The sequence below is a fragment of the Rhipicephalus sanguineus genome, unplaced genomic scaffold (genome assembly GCF_013339695.2).
Source record: "Rhipicephalus sanguineus isolate Rsan-2018 unplaced genomic scaffold, BIME_Rsan_1.4 Seq4797, whole genome shotgun sequence".
In the NCBI taxonomy this organism is placed as follows: domain Eukaryota; kingdom Metazoa; phylum Arthropoda; class Arachnida; order Ixodida; family Ixodidae; genus Rhipicephalus; species Rhipicephalus sanguineus.
Window position 1 is genome coordinate 2288 of NW_023615343.1, and position 14228 is coordinate 16515.

Below are 14228 nucleotides of genomic sequence, written 5' to 3' on the forward strand. Positions count from 1 at the left end.
ATCAATTAAGCAGAAATGCATCTGCGTAAATGGATGACAAATTCCACAAGTCTTCAACATCTCAGTGAAGAAAGAGAAGGCATTAATAAAGATATTCGTTTAACGGTTCCTAAGAACAAGAAATTACTGGGAGTTCTTTAGTACCCTGAAGATGGCGTGTAAAGGCTTGACACCTCCAATATTATGCAGCTCGTAGCATCCATGAGGACAACGAAGAGGAATGTTTTAAAGGCAGAAGCTGAGATATACGACCCATATGGCTTTCTGTCTCCATTCACAGAGCTTCAAAGGAACTAAAAAGTATGTGTGAGTCAGTCCGAGATGAACGTATACTTCAGTACTTCAGGCAGAATGGAATTAAATGGAAGTTTATAGCGGACTGCGCCCCATGGTGGGGCGGTTTCTGGGAACGGCTGATACGTACAGTAAAGACAGCAATACAAAAGGCCTGCAAGACAGCCTTGCTGAACTATGTTGAATTAGAGACCGTGTTGACAGAAGTTTATTCAATAGTACACTCTTGTCCATTAACAGTAATACCAAGTCAGTTGGAGGAGCCACGGCTTACACCGGCTCATTGTCTGATTAGTCGAAGGTCAGTCTATTCCTGATGACGAGATCACGGAGACGAAGCCTGGTTCGACCAAAGATGAACTACAAAGACGTTGGAGGCAAAGAAAAGCATGCCTTGATGCCTTCTGGAAGAGATGGCACAAGGAATATATTTTACAGCTACAATCAACTCACCACATCAATGGCACTGCTTGTAGTAAAAGTAGGAGACTTATCATGAACGAGAAATCTCCAAGGCTCTTATGGGTTCTGGCCGTAATCGAAGAGACATTTAGGGGTCGTGACGATCACGTTTGTCTTGTCTCCCGAGAAAGTCAGACGGAAGGAAAGCACGAAAAGCTGTGCAACACCAAAGGGGCTATGCCTCTGGCTATGCTAGTGGTACAAATGAACACTTTCTAGACCAATTATACCTGTATGCTTTGGTTCACTTTTTCCTTAATTTTTTTTTACTGAAGGCACAATTAGCTGAGGGCTTTTGCAAATGCCAGAGAGTTGAACATTTTTACAAAGACCTTAACGGGAAGACTGGACAAGGATTCAAAGCAGCTTCCAAACACTGCCATCGCATTGCGACTGCAATGATCTCTCAATCATGAAGTATTGGACAGAAGAGGAAATTCCTGCATTTCCGCAATGATTCACTCACCCTATATCATCCCAGCAGACTTTTATGAAATGGAAAATTAAAGGCAATCATCAGTACCATACAGTGACTCATAACAGTTTATTTGATCCCAGGGTCACTGACCCATGGAACAGGATTCAACGTGCCTGTCTGAACACTGCTAACGCAACGCAGCTGCAGCATGACAGCACACAGCTGCAATGGTCCCTCAATGACGAAGTATTGGACAGAAAAGAAAGTTCCTGCATGTTTACAATGATTCGCTCACCCTACAATATTTCAGGTAACTTTCCTGATTGCCAAGAAATGGCTCGTGACATTTAAATTCATCACACGCCCATGGGACAACTTAAAAATAGTTCTGTGACTAAAGGCAGACACATATAAGTAATGTGTAGCTTCCTAAGGAAACGAAATACAGTTAAAACTCGATCTAACAAAACACAATTTTATGAAGTTCCTGATCTCACGAAGTATTTTGTGATTTTCCAGCAAATACCCATAGGGCTGAAATTAATGAATTAGCTCAGCCACAAAACTCGATTTAACAAAGTTTTCTTGGAAATAACTGCGTAAAAAGTGGTGATTTCCATTTAATTTTGCAGAGATGGGTTTTTCTTCGAGCGTGCACTCTAACGCTTTAGCCCTATAGCATTAGTTTGATGAGGCTGGATGCTCCACAGTGCCCTTGCATGGAGCACTGGACTCAGCAGTCAGTGGCATTCTTACGTACCGGATGGTGCTAGAGGCGGCGGTGGCTGGTTTCGTTGCAATAATAGCTTCCTTGCAACTTTCTGACTTGGCCTGCTCGCACAATCACTTCGTTCGTTCTCCATGTATCGCCCATCATTGCTTCATGTAATGGTCTTTCTGGCTTGCATCACCTGGACATAGGCGACAAGGGAGCCTCATGTCAGAGCCACCCTCAGGCCGGCCTCACGGACTTTTCACCTGCGCAGCAATTAGATTAATCGCGAGAGCAATGGCCTGGTAGCTTTTGGTTGTTGTTATATGTTACAATTTTAGATTTCAAAGAGCCAAAAAATCCCTTTCTTGATTTTACGAACTTCCTGATTTAATGAAATAATTCAAGTGTTCTCACCACTTCGTTAGATCGAGTTTTAACTCAATACCGTAAAATCCGGAGCAAGCACCACTCCCACGGTGAAAGATAACCGGACAAGATTTCGAGGGGGGCCTTTGCTCAGTCACGGATCAAAATTCAATATGGAGGTGGAAGAGCCGCATGTGCTTCCAATGAAATGCGTTTTTGAATAGGCATGCATTTGCTGTCGTTATTAGCCCTTGTCACGCGAATAAAAACACGGAATGGAGCAGCGTAAAGGGCGGGAGGCCGGGGGGGAACACTTGCTCGGTCCCATTTGTAGATATTTCAAATATCCAGAAAAAAAGGAGGGGGCGCTTGCTCGGGATATTACGGTACGTAGGCAGAAGAAATTTTTCAACATCAAGTGTGGATGGTGAAGGTACAACTTAATTACATTCTCACTAGACCTTGGTTGTGCATTGAGCCAAGTGTCGATAACACCATGTGTAGGCTAGTACCTTCGGGCTATTATGAAAGGATAGTGCATTATGGACAGTACCGCTACTGCACCAGAGTGGCGGCTGCACCCTTGCATGTTGCTGTAATCCTATATCCGGGGGACACAGAAAGCATGTTTGCCATGTTATTGTAGCATACAGCAGACAGAAGAGCAGTCTAGCCTACGACACGTTCATTCAGTAAGCAAGTTTGACTGGTGTGAGTGACAAGCAATGTTACACAAGGGTCTTCCAGGAAGCGTAAGGCTGCTAGACTGTGCACCCATTGGCCTTTTGCAAAGTTGGTTGCTTGAGCTAACCTCATTCTTGCTGTTCATGCCCTAAATAAAGATGCATATATCCTGCTGTGTATATAGTCATACCTTTTTCATTTACATTTGGTTTTTATTGCAACTACTTCAAAAGTATCACTATTACATGGCGCATAATCTTACGTAAGGGCAGCTAAGCAGGCATATGAGATACGCTGTACAAAAAAAGAGTGAACGCTTCTCGTCTTTCATTTTACATTTTCCGTCAGTACGCTTACAATTCAGCTTACAATTCGTAGAAGGCTTTTTACAAACCAACACCAAATGCGAGCGCACTAAACACGTTGAAGTGCTGTCTGGTGAACTGTGGCACTTGTATCAAACTAGCGAACGAAGAGCGCCTGCTTCCTCTTGCAAGCAGCTGCAATCCCTTGGAAACATGGAGCGTGATGGCACTTCATAATGCAAGCAAATTCGACATTCAAACCTGAACACCTGCGAAACTGCCACAAAGTGAGAGCCATGTGTTCTTTGACATGGCAATCAGGCTTCTTTTATGCGCGAAGAAACTGTTCTAATAATAGTGTCAGTTATCAATTACGCAAAGCCGAACATTGGACGAGTTGGTGCAAGTTAATCATGTCGAACTGTAGCGGCTGTAGTGCATGAAAACACACGATCGGTTCTTTCGCAGAAAACTTTTTTCTGCTCGCGCAGCGATCGTGGATGAACCTCTTGTGCCGCAGTTCGAAATGTTTATCACGCTCCGTATCCACAACGTAAAAACGGCAGCATAGCTATATGATCACGCTCTCTGATACGTAAATGTAACAGGTACGCCGACATTTCAGACTAGCGGGCAGAACTCGAAATAACAGAGATCGCTACTTACTTGTGGCAAGGCAGCGCATTGCAGCACCTTCGCTCTGTTTCGCCCTCGACGTCCGTCAATCAAGCAAAGGCAGTACTAGACGTTCTCTGAGGCAGTCACGACGAAGTCGCTACGGGACACCGGCGGCCGTATAACGAACCGTTGTTCCGTGTTCCGTATTCCGTTTTGGCCGCCATTAGCGCCCCGTGATTGGTCGTTTCACCTGTCACTCAAGTGACGTGTCGGAAGCCCAAATTTTGTTGACGTCAAAATGACGAGTACGCGCTCATTATGCTAAAATATACGGAATCGGTTCCGTCCAAGCGCGGAACAATCTGCGAGTGGCCCCGTTTCGACGGAATAGCAAACATGGCGGTGCCGGCGAGCTTTTTCGTGTTGTTGGCGGCGATCGCTCGGCGGCTCGGCAGCACCGTGGGCGCCGTGAGCGCCCGACGACGCGTTCGACATGCCAGTCGATGAAAGAGTTCGCCGTCACTTTCGCCCGAAGAAAGGAAGGTGCGGCGGTTGTGCGACGAAGTGGCCGAGGAAGGCGCGCGACGGCGCGACCGACTTCGCTGTCGGTGCAGCCTGTGGGTGTTGCGCGGCCTTCGGTTTTTCGCGAGTGGCAGCTTTCAAGCCTCGTTTGGAAGCGAGGATACATGCAAGCTGCGGTGAGCAGACTATGTGCGATGTTGTGGCGGAGGTAATCGTGCACGCCGGGATCCGTAACAAGTGGGTTCACTGCCCGTGGACGCCGGATGAAAAGGCGGCCTTGAATGTTTCCTACGGCTGCCGGCGTCATCGGATGCGTTGCCGTCATCATTGCACCGAAGGGTGACCATCACAAGGCGGCATTTTATCCCCGCAAAGGACATTATGCCCACATCGTCATGCTAGTAAGTATCGGTCTTCCCATCCTTTCGAGCGCATGTCCGCGTAGCGAAATGTGGCTCACAGTGGTTCATGCTTTCGTCAGATCTGCGACGCAGACATCGGAATCCTGCCGTGAACCACTGAGTCTGGGATCAGACTACGACGCCCACGTCTGGCGGACAACGCGGCTGCGTGAGCGCACCGAAGGGGCCCGGATTGCCGCGGCCGTACCTTCTGGCTTCTAGGTGAGCAGAACAAAAAGTGGGGATATTCACAGTTTGAGCTAACAGAATATTTGCTCGCGCTATGGTTAATGCCCTGTTTGATTAGCTCCAGATACTTGGTAACTGTGACAACTGACAGGATGTCGCTCACTGCATGTGTGTCATCTTGCAGCTATTGGTTATCCGCTCCATAATATCGACAAATGACTCACATTGTCATGACAGCCCATTTGTAGTAGTCATGCTTCGCGTAGTACGGGTAAGTCAGACTGGTGAGGTGTATAGCATTAGATCATGTAGATGATGCTATCATTGCTCTCTTTGTGTGGCTCAGCCTTGTGGATCTCTTACATTGAAGCAGTATTTACAACACACCACTTGTATTTGTGCAGGTGACAGAGGCTACAAACCAGGACCATGGCTCCTGACACCTCTCCGAGGCTGTCCTCTCAGAAACGGTGTTAAAAAGGCAAGTGCTACACCGCACATGCTGCAATGCAGTCTGTAATGAAGCGTTGTGCTGGGCGTTTGAAAAGCTGCTTCCGCTGCATTCAGCAGTGCAGTTGTACCCTCCATTAAGAATCAGAATGTGCATCTCACATTGCTGCAGCATGTGCAGTGTTGCACTTGCCTTTACATTGCAGAAGGTGACAGAAATGTTCATGATTTCAGCGAGCGATGATTGCAATAGTGAGCATGGCAGTGTTGTCAGGGATGACCCCGAACCACTGCTTAGACAAGGAAGGTCATCACGCTCCTCATGTATTCCTGGACAAGCTGTCCGCAGTGGTAATCCGCTATTTGGCTAACTGCACCACTGACAACAGCACTAGGCAAGTGTCATTTCAGTGACAAACATGTGCCTAAGAAGTAACAATAATATATGTGGTTTTCCGTGCCAAAACCATGATACAAGTGTGAGCCACACTGCAGTGGAGGACTGAACTTATCTTGACCACCTGTGGCTCTTTAACGTGAATCTCAATGCAAGTACAGCAGTGATCCTGCATGTTACCCTCATGGAGATGTGTTCGCTGTCAGCAGGAACCGACCCATGTGCTGAATGAAGTTCAGCAGCGCGACTTCTTACCTGCTAAGATGTTACCTAACAAGTAGAAGAAAACGTTTCGAAGTTAAATTTCCTGGTAATAATAAATCGCTGCTGGGTTTCATCATATGCTGTATGACCAGGTCTTTCACAGAACTTGACTACACGTGACTGGGTCATTTTTATATGGCCGTAGATAGGAACTTTTCATTTAGCAACTGTCAATATAACGCACTGTACTCGGCAGCTGAGTGCTATAGCCAATTCTCTGGAAAGCAAGGGTTTGTTATTGTTTTTGTTACTGCTGACCATCTTCTAATCACGAACACTGTGACCGTTATCTGCTCTATGACTGGGAGTGCACACCAAGTCTTTGTCTCCTCACTTCGTGTATAACAACACAGGGCTTGCCTTTTACTTCACCCACAACTTGCGGGCACTGTGCTCATTTGTTGCACATCCACCACACTGTTCCTTTTGAAATGGCCAACTGATGTTGAAACAGATCGTCTGGCATTTCAAGTACCTTTTTCTCATTCAGAAGTGTGCTCATTTGTGAATGAAGAAGTAATGTGAAAGAATATGTAAGCAGTCTCTTCAAGACAGAAGCTTGTAAAAAAAAAAAGAATTTATTCGTGTTCACACCAATGCAAAGACGGCACATACTTTCTGTAAATAAACGTACATTGTGAAACTGTAGTGTCATGTTTTTAAAGCATTACTGACATTTATTACATGCACAAGTTACAAGAAACATCGTGCTGAAGGAAGCACAGTGTGACATCGTACTGCATGGGTAATTAATGACTACTATAATGCAAATATAGATAACATCAGCATGCCTTTCTACTATGGACATATCACGTTGCTAAAAGCGTTATATGCGTTTCAAGGAGCACCTTTGTGGTCGCGTGTGGCAGGGACCAATACTGTAACCAATGTCTGCGCACCTCAAATTTTGGTTTGTTCGGCACATGTTGTCTCTGCTTATTGCTGCGTCCCATCATACCGCATGAAAAAAAAAAGAGGGACACATGAAATGTGCACAGTATACAAATCACAAGGTACGTGGGCAATTGTGTGCACAGCTATGCATTTCAGATATATTACAGAGTAGTATAGTACCCCTCACAAGATGGTGGTTTGTCAATGTTTATAAGAAAGGACAGTTGCATAACAATGGTATTACATGAAGCAGCAAGACAAACCAATGTATACAGTGTGCAAAACACGCCTGTGCAATTGACGGGATGCTTTCCTGAATAGGCAATAGCAAAGTTTTTTCTTACAGATACAGCGTCAACATTACATAAATGTAAAATGCATGTTGCAATGTAACTGGCCTAATTTGTTTGCAAAAAAAGTATATGTTTGGTTTTCGAGGACATAACTTTGCAAAAGGATTGATAGCTGTGACCCACGCAAAAGTCAACTGCAGTTTCAAAAAGGACACAGATAGTAGCCTGTGTGATTATTTTGCTCAGTGTAAAAGCACCTCCTGTGAGTGGCAAACAGGCATATCATCCTTTAGTGCAACTTGTAAAAACACTTGTGTCATATACATTTCAACTTCAAGTGACATCATGAAACTACAGTCTTTTGGTGTACAGTCAAGCATGGTCTTCAATTCATTTCAGATAGCTCACTAGCACATGTAAAAAAACTTATGAAGAGCAAGCACTGCCACAAAATCTTGCACTGTGAGTTTCACTGGAGGGAAAGGCTATGCTTACAGGCTTGCCGCATGAAATGACGCCACATGATATGTGTTGTGTGCATCATTTCAGAAGGCTGACGATCACATGTCAAAGCAACTTGTGAAGACGTGCTCACACTACCACAAGAAAGTGGAGTATCGATTTAAAAACACTTATGCACTACAGTTGTCACACCAAAAAGATGACACGCAAGTAAAGAAACATGAAACAAAGAACACAAAAATGAAGACATGTTAAAACGGAAATAAAGTCTTAATGTTCATGGCTGACAAGGTGGCTACAGCAGCAGTGAAGACTGGGGAACTCCAGGCCCAATGGCAGCCAGGAGATGTTAGAGGGTGCCTGCGATTCATTGGGTAGCCGAACGCATGCCCCTCACTCCATCGACCAGCTCGGGATGCTGCAGCTAGAGAAATTCACAATGTATTACAGGCCACTTAATGCAAGAACACACAGGATACCAAACTAATGCTCCATCGGTTTGATTCGGATAGTCAGCGATGACAAGGCATTTGTCATTGAGCTGGAGAAAAAATCCAACCGTTTTTTGTTATACGTTTAAACCAGGGCCCAACCACAAGAACTCAAATAGATTTGAAGTGTTGGTTTCACTTATTTTTGTTCCATGAAAATGTGACCCTGAATTGACTCCGCTTCTTAACCTCGGTACAAGCACTCCAATGTAGCATCGTTAAGTCTCCACACTTGAGCCTCCTTTACGTGGCAAAAAAACCTCGGAACTTGGCGAAACACTCGTAGCACTTCTAGCCACACACACACCAAAAACAGGCCCGCCGCTGCTGGAATAGCCTGAGAGGTGGCTCCGTAAGTTCCCCCCCCCCCCTTTTTTTTTTCAGAGTTCTCGCCGCAACGCGGTAAACCAATGCAGCATATATCATACAGTTCTTTGCAGGATACAACAATTATACTTATCAAATCTATTCGTTATATCATCACAAATGAAACACCGTGGTGTGCATGCTAACACAAATGTTTTACGCAACAAGTTTCTTCTGTGCAAGTTCGATTCATCAGAAATGTACGTAAAATGCACAGGGGAAAAAAACTGAATGTGCACGTCCATGTACGCTGTAACTACGCTCGCTCACGCACTATCGTTCACGAAATCAAAAGGTGAAGCTTACTAGATATCAGACGATAGAAATACAGGCTTCCCCAGTTCATAACGATTTTTTTTTTCGCTACCTGTAAGAACCAAAGCAAAGCAAACATAACGCGGTAACAGCATTGTTTACTCACCTTGCGGCTAGAATTCCATGTTTTCCTTGTTCTTCGCAGCTTCCGATATTCCTCTGCGACGAAAATACTCCCCGGTAGTCGCGATCACATTCTTTTCGCAGCATTATAGGTGACAGAACAGAAAACACGGCTCGCAGAGACGATCAGCTGTTTTTCTCGCAACGGCCGCCTTAAGCGACTTGGATTGGATGCAAAAGCAACACCCATGTGGCTACGACTCTCAAAATACGTTTGTTTTGCGTTTACTTCGCAATACGCTTCATTAACCTTAGCACCAGAAGCTCATAAAACAAATTTATTTTCATTTACGTACAATTGTTCTTTTGTCACACGCTCGCGGACGAAATAAAAGAGTTATACGGCCCCTTTGCGGCCGCGCATTTGTAATATGCAGAGCGCTCAACGCATGGCAACGGCCGCGGCGCGCTATTGGCTGCGCGCACACAGGGACGCCGCTCCGGACTTCCGCCTAGCAACGGCTGCCACGACGAGACGACGCCGCTCTCCTTCTCGGGGTGCCTTTCGCGGGAATTTTAAACGGTGAACGCGGCCGCCGGGCCCCGTGGAATTTTCGTCGCCGCTTGTGAACTGCTAACTACTGCTCTCGCGTTGACCGAAGACGCCGTCGTCGCCGTAGGGTTCGACTGTGCTTTGTGCATTTTGTTTTGTTATAACGGTCAACACGTTCGCCCATGAACATTTGTGTTGTCGCCACTGTCTTGGCGCTGCAGCAAGACGCGATCGGCCGTTGTGTTCTACTGTGCGTTTCTTTTTTTCTTTTTTTAACAGTGAACACGCTCGCCCTTGAATATCTGTGCTGTCTGCTGTGTCTTTTGAGCCCTCGCGTTGTCGCAAGACATAATCGTTGTTGTGTTGGACTGATTGCGTTTGTTTATTTTTTTAACGCTGAACACGCTTTCACGTGAATATATGTGTTGTCGCCAGTGTTTTTTTGTGATCTCGCGTTGTCGCAAGACGTGATCGCCGTGGGTTTGAGTGTGCCTTGTGTTTTTTTAATTATTATTTTTTTTCGCGGCTGTTCTTGCCAACGCATTTCGCAGAGCCCTGCAACGCCGGTGTTGTACGGCTATGACCACGGAAAACAGCGCATGTGAGACGTCGGCGCGCCGCGCGATCGAATGCGTTGAAGACAATGACAGTTCATCGCCTGACGTTGACGTGGTTCGGGCGAACGTCACTGATGAACAAGACGCCTGCAGCTGTGTAGAAGGTTACGGCTTGAAGACAAACAGATCGTGGGTTGTAGATTTCGTGAAGTCAACAGCAAGGTGTGAAAGGTAATACAAAAATGGTGTTTCATAACTACAAAAATAACTTGCAGCATCTTCTGTGGTGATTTAATTGGCGATAATGTCCAATGATGAGCTGTCTCAATTAGGTCGTAGTATGTGCACTTGAGCAGTCTCAATTAGGTCGTATTAGCTGTGCTCGTTCTACTGCCTTAATTGAATTTTGTGTGTATTTCTTTTTTAGTAAATTGGCAATGTCAATCTGGCTCCCAATCTCTGGCCGATGCAACCTTGGGTCCTTGCTGGTTGTTGTTTGTAATTTATCTATATTCTGTCAGTCGCGGTGCTGTCAATTCTTTCCAACTGAGCTTCAGTCAATCCTTCTAAGGTGTTATGTATGCCCAGATGCGTTAATCTCTCTATCCTGGTGCTTTCGGGCAAGCCTAGGGCCTGCTTAAAAGCTTTCCTTACGAACATATTGATTTTGTCCTTTTCTGTCTTGTTCCATTTAAGCCTAAGAATGCTATCCTCCTTCATTCCGCGATACTTGTATGTGATTTTCCTGATCAGCCAGTTGCCTTAGTGACCTTAGTCACTATTTTTATAAGAGTATTGATGTTATTTCCCTTCGACTCAATTTTGAGTACAAGGACCCTATATTTTGTTCAATGATGGGGATTCCCCCCACGTTTTTCGTGCAAGTCTGTATCTCCGGGCCACCTGCTGGTTAAGTATGGGTCTGTAAAGGAGTTCTGATTTCTCTGGTGAAAATTCAAGCCTAGTGCCTGTGAGGTAGACTTCCACTTCATCTACCACTTCCTGTAATTTCTGTTCTATTTACCCATCACTGCCTTGCGAGATCCATATGGCAACATCATCCGTGTATACGGAGCAATTGATTCCTTCGATGTCTTCACGTTTTTCTGACAATCCTGTCATAATGAGATTAAGAGCATGAGCGATATCATGGAGCCCTGAGGTGTAACTAAACTGTCCATGCTCCTCCCCTCAGACTCGAGTTCCCCCATGTTGAAGGTAACATTCCTATTCGTTAGGAAGTATCGGTTGTAATTGTATGATCTTTCTCCCAGGTTTAAGTTGGTGACCTAAGTGAGTATGGCCAAATGTGCAGGTTTGTGGAATACTTTCGTGAGATCCAGCCATAATGTAGCTCTGGTTCACATTGCGTTCTGATTGCTCTGATTATTTTCCCATCCTATGGTACCTGCGCCATAAGATAGGAAAATAACTAGAACACAATTACTTATGTGGCTGCGGCAATTTTCGATTTTGTTTTGCCAACCGCTTACGCCACGTATAAAGGGGGCCAAGTGCACACATAATACAACTTAATTGAGACGGCTCATCATTGGACATTATCCCCAAAACAAGAAGTTAAATCATCACAGAAGATGTTGCAAGTTATTTTTGAAGTTATGAAACATAATTTTTGTATTACCTTTCACACCTTGCTGTTGACTTGACGAAGTCCACAACCCACGATGTGCTCGTTTTCAAGCCGTAATCTTGTACCCAGCTGCAGGCGTCTTCTGCATCACTGATGTTCGCCCGAAGCACGTCAACGTCCGGCGACGAACTCTCATTGTCTTTAACGCATTCGATCGCGCGGCGCGCCGACGTCTCACATGCGCTGTTTTCCGTGGTCATAGCCGTACAACACCGGCGTTGCAGGGCTGTGATATGCGTTGGAAAGAACAGCCGCGAAAAAAAAATAATAAAAGAAAACAAACGCACACTCTAACAAAGCAAAACGCACAAAGCACAGTCGAATCCTACGGCGACGGCGGCGTCTTCGGTCAGTGCGAGAGCAGGCAAAAACTTTCTTTAGGTTGGACGACACAAAATCAAGACGTCCGCTCGGTTTGAACGCTTCACGAAGACTGCTTTATTTGTTCACTATTTACAGTGCTCTCGTAGAGAGGGAAAATGAAAAGGAGAATAGAAATACAGAAACAACAAGCACAGTCCAAAAGAGTTTTCTCTGCACCCCGCACGTGCAACAGACTTGAAGAAGAGAGGGAGAAAAGGCCTTCCCTGTGTTTTGGGTTACGGTCCCTGTGGCTTTCACTGTTCTTTCACGGGGTGGGGGTGTAGGTCGTAAAACGACGATGTCAAGGACGTTCTCCGCTCTTGCCGTACGCGTCGTCGCCTCCAAACTGCGGGCCGCTGCGGTTGCAACCCCGAAAACGCGTCCCCCTCGAGTTGCCCTTCTTCCTTCTTCCTCCTTTTTGGCCGCGGGGTCTCCCAATTAAAGCTGCCCCGAAGTGGGGGGCTGCTTCCCAACATTGCGAAAATACAACAAGGCGAAAGCACAGGCGGCGACGAAAATTCCACGGGCCCCGGAGGCGCACGTTCACCGTTTAAAATTCCCGCGAAAGGCACCCCAAGAACGAGAGTGCATCGTCGCGTCGGCGAGGGCGAGGCGGCCGTTGCTAGGCGGAAGTCCGCGACGGCGTCCCTGTGTGCACGCAGCCAATAGCGCGCCGCGGCCGTTGCCATGCGTTGAGCGCTCTGCATATTACAAATGCGCTTTGCGGCCCTCAGCCAAAAAGTCACTAACATGGTCACTAAAGCCCCTAAATTTTCCCACCGAAAATACCTACAAAATACTAGGGATTTCCCCAGAATTCCTACGTAAAAAACGCCAACTGCCGCACTTGTCTTGCTCAACAAGCTATGGGCGGCTACGAGCGCTTTTTATTGGCCAAATTCGAAAAACGTCGCGGCTTCCGCCGTGGGCGGTGCCTCAAGCGTGACGTAACAGGGAAAATACGGAACACGGAATAAAAGTACGTTATACGGCCGCGGTTCACGGACTACGTTGTCAAATGGTTGTCAAGACGAAAGCTGCATGTGCTGCAAGGAGGTCGTGGTGCTGCATGACTCGCGGCGGCGTTCCAGAAAGCTCCGCCAAGATGTGACGGCGCCACCATCGAAAATCCCTAGAGATTCTCTCCCTAGGTACCTAGCCGTCGAACACAAAAGGATTTTGTACGTTTTCTAGACGCTCGCGGCGCATACGGTTGTCAAACATAGAGTGCCTCGATGCGCGCGCCCCCGCTTAGAGTGGTGTCAGCTTTTGAAAGGGCAGATGCCGCCTCCTCGGCCTTGGCGGCAGCGTGGGCGCCATTTTGAATCCCCCGCCTCGTCACTTGTGCGTTGCGCGCGTGCTGTTTTTAGGTTGGTGCTCGTTTCCCTCCAGTTTTATGCGCTCACTACCGTCACCATGGCCGGCTGTTGCGTACCGCAGTGCATCAATCATTCAGGAACGCTGGAAGCTGTATCGTTTTCCAAGAGACCCGATAAGAAGGTTTCCTTGGACAGTAAAAATCAAACGTGACAAGTGGCATTCGATCGTCCATTTGCAGCGTAAGCTTCCAGCTAGTATTTCGAATTGATATGCAAGCAAAACTTTTGCCGGCGTCAACCTTTCGTAAGAAGTGGACACACTGATATCAGCTGTATGCTTAAAAGATTTCGGTTCACGTGTGTATGAATCCTGCTATTTACTTCGTAAACATTCCTTACTGCACTTGGTTGGTCCTGTATCTGCCTTTGATTCTTGATTTCCCTATTTTTCTGTTGTGAAATTTATCATGAAATATATTATGCGTGTTTGTCTGTAGATGATATCGTTCTCTTTTTTTAGTATTAATTATTTGTGGGATTTACGTCCTAGAACCACGATATGATTATGAGAGACGCCATAGTGGAGGGCTCCGAAAATTTAGACCATCTGTTCTTTAACGTGCACCTAATTCTAAGTATACGGGCCTCTCGTTTTGCCTCCATGGAAATGGGGCCGCTGTGGCCGGGATTCGATCCCATGACGTTCGGGTCAGCAATCGAGCACCATAATCACTAGAAAATCACGGCGGGTTCTTGTTTTCTATATTCCTTTCCGTGGCTTAAGAACGCCTTCTGTGCTGTCTGATGCCCATGTAT

At 46.1% G+C, this 14228-nt stretch overlaps 1 long non-coding RNA gene across 1 annotated transcript; it reads right to left on the reverse strand.

Annotated features, from left to right (window-relative positions):
- Positions 1 to 600: 600 nt before the first annotated feature.
- Positions 601 to 4018, reverse strand: LOC119377485 (uncharacterized). Its single transcript, XR_005180816.2, has 3 exons — positions 3911 to 4018; positions 1935 to 2152; positions 601 to 698 (listed from the first exon to the last, which is right to left on the reverse strand). It is a non-coding gene; the product is annotated as an uncharacterized LOC119377485 (long non-coding RNA).
- Between the last annotated feature and the right edge of the window lie 10210 nt (positions 4019 to 14228).